Source organism: Bison bison, unplaced genomic scaffold (assembly GCF_000754665.1).
Source record: "Bison bison bison isolate TAMUID 2011002044 unplaced genomic scaffold, Bison_UMD1.0 scf7180017864471, whole genome shotgun sequence".
NCBI classification, from domain to species: Eukaryota; Metazoa; Chordata; class Mammalia; order Artiodactyla; family Bovidae; genus Bison; species Bison bison.
The window spans coordinates 24,491,613-24,498,533 of NW_011495032.1; the positions used below are offsets into that span (position 1 = coordinate 24,491,613).

The window sequence follows — 6,921 nt, forward strand, 5'->3', positions numbered from 1 at the left end:
GCAGAAAACGTTTCCAGCAGGAAGGACTGATCAGCACAGCTGGGGTCTCAGTTGGGGAATGAAAACCAGATTGGAGCAGGCTGACTGTAAGTGGGAGGTGAGGACACGAAAATAAAGTTGGTGCAAATGATTCTCTTAAAAAAAAATGTTGAAATGGCAAACAGAAAGGAGCAGTCACTGGAGAGAAATATGAAGATCAAGAGTGTATTTTGGGGGAGCAGGGTAAGATGAGAGACAGCTGAACATGTCTGCAGGACGATGACACTGATCCTAGATATAAGGGGGACAAGGACAGAGGGCAAAACCAAAATCCTGGACAAAGTGGGAAAGGATAGCATTCAGAACACACATGCAGTGGGACTGATCTTTCATGAGAGGAAGGGTCTACATTTCAAGAAGAAACAAAATGGCAGGTATAAACACAGGCAGGATTATAGATTTCATGGTGGGAGGATAAGAGTCCCGCAGGATAGCACCTGTGACTAGGACTTCACTGCATGTGTGCTGTTTTCTCATCTCACACCTGGCTCCATTCATTCCATCTCTTCGTTTTATTTTGCCACATTGACATATTTCTGTAAACTGCCTTGTAGGAACAAAGTAGAATATAAATAAACATTTTAAATATGGAACAGACTGAACTATTATCAATGAACTATTTTCCCCAATGCAAAGAGAAAATTAAATTCTATGTATTCACATTTAGGAAACTTTATTCTCTGGACAAAGTCCATTTGCTTTAATAATTTAGTCAAAGTTAGCATACTAACTTTAAAATGCTTAAATTTCAACAATTAAAACCATATGTATTTTTCTTACCTACTATACTTCAGGTATGGAACCAATATAAAACTTCCATGGAAGCCCAAAACACCTTATGTTCTATTATATCCCAGCTGCTTAAAACAGTCCTGATATACAACAAGTACTCAATAAATACCTGTAGACAAACTGTGCTGTGCTGTGCTTAGTCGTTCAGTCATGTCCGAATCTTTTCGACCCCATGGACTAGCCCGCCAGGTTCCTCTGTTCATGGGGATTCTCTAGGCAAGAATACTGAAGTGGGCTGCCATGCCCTCCCCTCCAGGGGATCTTTCCAACCTAGGGATTGAACCCATGTCTCTTAAATCTGCACTGGCAGGCAGGTTCCTTACCACTATCACCACATGGGAGCTGACCACCCCTTAAATCCTGACCCAGAGTTCATGAATTCAGTAAATTAATGCATATACATAAAGTCAGTAGGATGGCCAGAAAGTACTTACTTATAATGCTGTTACTAATGGGATAATGCACTTACTAAGTCATTGATTCAAAATATATTACAAACTCCGGGAGGTCAGAAACCATGACTTATTTATTGGTAAGCCCTTGTACCCATAGGAACCATTAGGTGCAAGCTGGCTACACGTAAGAGTACCCAGTGGAAGACAACCCTTGATCTTAAGTTCCTGTCCACAAACTTTCAAATGATTAGAAGGTTTCTATGCTTATATATAATTAAAACTCAGTTTTAGACACAAAAGGGAATCTTCTCATAATAAAAACTCTCATCCATGATTTGCTAATGATCGTCCTAACAAGGAAGATGCTTTTCTTTCATGCCACTTCACAGATGTCAGATAACGCAGGAGAGAACAGTCCCTTTCTCCTTAGCACATGGAGACTTTTTGGTGTAATCAGGGACATTAAGGCTTCATAGTCTCTCTCCTTTTACTTATTTTTATTTTTTTATGGCCCGATAATCTCACCCTGGGGGCTTCCCTGGGGGCTCAGTAGTAAAAAATCCACCTGCCCAATGCAGGAGACACAGGTTTGATCCCTGGGTCGGTAAGATCCTCTAGAGATGGAAGTGGCAACCCATTCCAGTATCCTTGCCTGGGAAAACCCATGGACAGAGAAGTCTGGCAGGCTGCAGTCCATGGGGTTGTAAAAAAGTCCGACACTACTTAGTTACAAAATAACAACAACAACAAATCTTACCCTGAAACCTATTAAAACTGTATTCTTCTGACTGTTGAGAATCTTCTAAAATGAATATTGCTCATGGGAGGGGGGAAACATGGTAAAATAAACATCCCACAATACCCACTTAGCTCTTTTTTACACTCACTGCATACCTCTTTGAAATGCATTTGTTGGAAATACTAAAATTCCAAAGAAACATTCTGATAAATATTATAATTCTGCAAATGAATTTCAAATTCCCAGGTACTGCAACCATTTATGCCTATTATTACTTGACAATGTATAACTTATGATATAAATTATGTATATATATAATTTATTTATATTATTTATTTATATATATATATAATTATTCCTTTAATAGTTTGCTACTATTCTTTCATTAAAATGGCTGCTTTTTTAAAAAAAAGGCATTACAGAAATATAGTTCAAAGTATGTTGTGACTTATTTCTTATTTTACCGATCAATAATACCCAGTGCTTAAGGTCAAAAAGGGACCACAACAGGGAGTACACATGCCAAAATATACTGTTCTGGAGACATATTTCACTTAGAGTATTTTGAAAGTGCTAATACCAGGTACCTTGATTAGGCCTGAAAATATTCTTTTTAAACTTGAGTTATATTAGGGATCAGCCACTAAATTGACTATTCATAACTCAACCATTTAATACATTATCATCATGTTTACTTATTAATACCTGTAGAAAGAGAATTATTTTGCTTGAGCAATAACTAGGACACTTGTATTCACAGTATAAAACTTAGGATTACTACACTGTAATGAAATTTAACCAACGCAAACTTGAAAAAAAGTAAATGTTAATGACTATATGATACCTACAGTTATTTTGTATCTGAGTCACTGTCCAAATTCCTTTCAGGATTTTAGGATACAATGCACTCCCCTACACTCTGAAAGTTCACCATCATGTACTTCTCAAGGGTTTCTAGAACTTGAATTCCCCTGCAGCCTCTTAAGAAGGATCACTCCTCATATCCTAAGGAAAGCATTTCTCCCAGGAGCTCAAGTCAAACAGCAAAATAAACTTGAATAAATAATTGGTCTGGCTCCTTTCTTTAAAAAGCTTCACACAGTGGCTATGAAGTGGCACATTCTTTTCCTGCTGCAGGGAGAGAAGCTCCAAAGTAAAATAAACAGAGCATATCGAAGAGAGCCCAATTATAAGCAAAAATTATAAGGTTCTAGTTTCACAAACTATCTTAACCATACACAAGTCTTTAAAAACACAAATCCATGCACCTATCATTCCATTTTATATTTTAACACATTTTCATATCTGCTTCAGCTCTCTTTAAAACAGAAGAAAAAGTTATACAGAGACCTGAAGGAGTTCTGTCCAAACCTTCCTTCTCCAGGGTTACCCACTATTTCTAAAGTTAGTATGTATTTCCATGTATATTCCTGTATGTTTATGTAATTTCAGTAGATATACACATAACAATAAACAGTATATGTTATATTGTTTTAAAACTCTACACAGTTGCATAATACTGTGTGTATCTATCCTTTGGCAATTTGTTTTATTTTTACTCTATTATATATTTGAGGTGTATCCATGTTGATAAGCAAAAATCTAGTTCACTCATTTTTACCAGGGGATAGTATTTCATTGCATGAATGCTGCTGCTAAGTCACTTCAGTCGTGTCCGACTCTGTACGACCCCATAGACAGCAGCCCACCAGGCTCCCCCGTCCCTGGGATTCTCCAGGCAAGAACACTGAAGTGGGTTGCCATTTCCTTCTCCAATGCATGAAAGTGAAAAGTGAAAGTGAAGTCCCTCAGTCGTGTCCAACCCTCAGCGACCCCATGGACTGCAGCCTTCCAGGCTCCTCCGTCCATGGGATTTTCCAGACAAGAGTACTGGAGTGGGGTGCCATTGCCTTCTCCGTCACTGAATGAATAAACCATAGTTTATCTATTTCCCTACAAAAGTAGAGCTGGATTGTTCTACTGATTGCTATTTTTTAAGAACTGCTATCATCATCTTTGTTAGATGTTTGCTTAGGAAATTGCCCTAAGTTTAGTTAAGAATTCAGCTCAAAAAAAAAAAAAAAATTCAGGTTGTGGAAGAAAATAATCCTAGAATGAAAAACCTACCCATATCACACTGACCCAGTCTTTTTTCCGTAGGAGTTGAGAAAGCTACATTTTCTTCAAAACAAAAAACTCTACAATAAAAGAGTAAGTCTGCAAGAGCCCCCAGAGTACTCATTACCTTGCTGATTTGAATATCTGTGCTCTATCCACATGGAGAAGGCAATGGCAACCCACTCCAGTACTCTTGCCTGGAGAATCCCACGGATGGAGGAACCTGGTGGGCTTCAGTCCATGGGTGCTCGAAGAGTCGGACACGACTGAGCAACTTCACTTTCACTTTTCACTTTCATGCATTGGAGAAGGAAATGGCAACCCACTCCAGTGTTCTTGCCTGGAGAATCTCAGGGACGGGGGTGCCTGGTGGGCTGCCGTCTATGGGGTCGCACAGAGTCAGACATGACTGCAGTGACTTAGCAGCGGCAGCAGCAACAGCTCTATCCACATGGATCAATTAATTCACCTATTTAACCAATTGCTCATCTGTTCTATCAATTGTGTGATATAGGCAAATATCAGGACAAAATGTGACGATAGCACTGTTACTTCTATAGAGGAATGGGAGGTGGAGACAGGAAAATAAATGGAGTGCTAAAAAGAATCAAGTCCAAGTTGGCTGATTTAATTTGTGGTTCCCATGCATGTTCTTAAGGACTGATATCCTGTTAAACCTACTGCTTTTATATTGATGACTGAATTACCTGGTCATCAATGAAGAGTTAAAAGAAAAAATTGCTAAAAAAATAAAACTAAGTCTACCAGAATTATGTATATCCCTAATACAATCAGAATATGTGGTAGGTTTAATTTCACAAAGTAATTAAAATCCTCACAGCATTCCCCTGAGTATCTGAGAAAAGGGCTCAACCTCACACTTTATTAAAGCAAGGCTTTTTTTACACCAGCTCAAAAATCACCACTCGTTACTTCCTTCACAGTTTTTCAACCCACTCCTTACCTAGTCTCATATTAATAAAGAATTACAAAAGGTTTTTACAAGTCAGTCATATTCTTTGGAAATACTTTTAAAATGGACCCAACAATACTACACTAAACCCATGTTTTTCATGAACAGGTAGAGGATAGTACTCTTTCCATCTAATTATATGAAAAAAATCAGCTTTCAGTGAGGTTCATATCATACCTTTTGCTTCTTTAACAGTCAAAATGTCCAAAGTAAGTCAATGATGACCTAAATTCTGTCAGGCTGAAATCTGGAGAGAAGGGATTCCAGTTCACATTATACGAATCAATTTTAAAAATAAGGGGCTTACATAATGTTACTCAAATTCTCCCCCTCAAATTACTTGCTTGGTACTTTATTTTCTGCATCATTATCTTTCAAAATTTTAATATTGTGAAACAGCTTTTAACATTTCTCCTTATAACTATGAATCTTACATCTGCCAATACTAGTCACAGTTTGCAAACTAAGTAATTAATTTAAACTAGGTATGGATTCCATCAGCATTTTCCCCGTTAAAAGACTCTAATGGAACACCAAAGTCACTACAGACCAACTTGAAATCATATTTTCTCTAAATATACCCCTGCATCATAAAACTATCTGGAAACTAACCCTTGATATTAAAAACTATAGCTCTTTTCTAAAAAAAAAAAAAATCAGTTCTCTTTCACATCATTTAGAAAACAGTAAGTCAGTGGGTCATGGTGTAGTGGAAAAGAAAATGACATAAAATGGCTAATATGTATTGAATATTTACATACAGTGCCAAGTTCAGTAAAAAAGAAAAAAAATACAATACATGAACCACTACATGTAAAGATACTGTTATAAAGAAAGTACTTTTATCTCCAGTTTAAAGACAAGGAAATTCAGACAGATGAGTAACTTGCCCAAACTCAAAGATGTAGGTTGATGGGGCTCCAGGTACGCCCAGGTCTAAAGCCTAGGATCTTCACCATTATGATTGTACTATTAAGATTAAAATACTGTAATCTACTGCAAAAACAAATTTTTCACTCTTTTAAATTCTTAATCACTAACTCAGAGGTCAAGTGGCCACTCCAAATCATCCCCATCTATGATAAACTGAAAAGATACTGGACCAACAGGTTTGCTGAATTTCTGTACTTGTTCAAAATAAACACACACCACACAATTTTATTTTTCTAAGCATTTTAAAGAACATTTACAGCCACCAACAAATCCAGAAGGCAACAGACTAAGGATGAGCGTTTGTTGCTGCTGCTATTGTTCAGTCGCCCAGTCGTGTCCAACTCTTTGCGACCCCATGGACTGCAGCACGCCATGCCTCCCTGAACCTCACCATCTCCCGGAATTTGCTCAAGTTCATGTCCATTGCATCGGTGATGCCATGGACAAATGGTGAGCGTGTGTATTCAACAGTTATTTCCTTTTCCATTCTAAACCCAAAAGAAAATACTGTACTTGGATAAGCCACTTCAGCCAGTGTGTTTTTCCTATTCCCTCATCAACAAAGCCCTAAGCAATACACCACCACTTTAGCCAAACACACAAGGAGGACCAACACCAGCGTCAGTACCATTTCCTCACGAAAACCCCTGTTATTTTCCTCTTCACTTGTCAAAAGAACTTGCCACCCTCTGCTGGATCACTTGACACGCAAAAGGACTAACCTAAACTCCTAATTCTTAATATCACAGTCATTTTCTTTTTCCACGACCGCCTTTTCAAGTCAGCGAAACCCTTGGTCCACTGTCCACCGCGAGCTGCATCCAGGGGCAACCCCTCCCGGGACACTCACCAAGGTTCGCGGCCAGGGACCCGAGTTTATCTGGTCGGCGCCAAGAGTGGGCATTCAATAAATCCTCCGGAATGAATGGCTG

At 38.4% G+C, this 6,921-nt stretch overlaps 1 protein-coding gene across 4 annotated transcripts in view; it reads right to left on the reverse strand.

The window, feature by feature from the left end:
* Positions 1-6,921, reverse strand: part of ALS2 (amyotrophic lateral sclerosis 2 (juvenile)) — a 60,831-nt gene that overhangs the window by 53,412 nt on the left and 498 nt on the right. For 3 of the 4 annotated variants that reach the window (XM_010860977.1, XM_010860978.1, XM_010860979.1), the window contains exon 1: positions 6,840-6,921. The exons of the other annotated variant lie outside the window; for it this stretch is intronic. The gene's annotated coding sequence lies outside the window, so the exon portion shown is untranslated. The remainder of the gene's footprint in view (positions 1-6,839) is intronic. 4 annotated transcript variants of the gene reach the window in all.